The following is a 1,139-nucleotide window of genomic DNA, read 5'->3' on the forward strand; positions in this document are numbered from 1 at the left end:
GCTCACAGTAACCTCAAACTCTTGAGCTCAAGAGATCCTCTTGCCTCCATCTCCCAAGTAGCTGGGACTATAGGCGCCCGCCACACCTGGCTGTTTTTAGAGATGGTGTCTTGCACTTGCTCAGGCTGGTCTTGAACTCACTGAGCTCAGGCAGTCTACCTGCCTTGGCCTCCCAGAGTGCTAGGGTTACAGGCGTGTGCCACCCTGCCTGGCCCCAGTTGGCCTTTTCTGTATCCATGGGTTCCACATCTGTGGACTCAACCAATTGCTGATTAAAAATACTCAGGGAAAAAAGTCCACAATATTCCCAAAAGCAAAATTTAAATTTGCTATGCATCAAGTTATTGTGTTGTATCCACATGATGTGTACCATTGTACTAGGTGTAAGTAATTGAGATAATTTAAAGTATATGGGAAGATACACAGTTATGTGCAAATACTATGCTATTTTATATAAGGAACTCCAGCATCATGGATTTTGGTATTGTGGGGGTGGAGGTGCGGTATCCTGAAACCAATCCCCCATGGATACTGAGGGATGAACTGAACTGTATAAAGGCAGTAAGAGGAGAGAATCATTGTACTGTGGGTTTCACAGGGGTCCTCAAAACTTTTTAAACAGGGGGCCAGTTCACTGTCCCTCGACCGTTGGAGGCTGGACTGCAGGTCCTGGGACGAGTTGGCTGCTAAGCAGGACAGGCAGTGGTGGCAAAAACACCTTGCGGGCTGCATGTGGCCTGTGGGCTGTAGTTTGAGGACACCTGGTTTAAGGGGTAGAATAATCTGGTATGAGTGGGTAGACTCATACCAGAGTAGACCCAAAGTGTCTACTTTGGGTAGACACTTCCCAAAGGAAGAGTATTTGGAATTAAGTCTGGGACTAAACTATAAAGGGTGGTAGTCACTGATTCTTACAGGGGTAGAGATTAAGCTATAATTAATAATTAAATGGGAACATTTAAATTGTTAAATTTATAGGTTCTGATTTATTAGATGAGAAGCATTAATAAAATTTTAAGAGAAACGCTATTATTCAATGGATCAATAAAATGAATAAACATTAAAATTCAGAAAGAACAAAATTCAATTGCTTGTGATAAACTGGTACTACCTAACTCTTCCAAAACTGAAAAAAAAAA

Source organism: Otolemur garnettii, unplaced genomic scaffold (assembly GCF_000181295.1).
Source record: "Otolemur garnettii isolate 467f Iridium unplaced genomic scaffold, OtoGar3 scaffold00050, whole genome shotgun sequence".
Taxonomy (NCBI): Eukaryota; Metazoa; Chordata; class Mammalia; order Primates; family Galagidae; genus Otolemur; species Otolemur garnettii.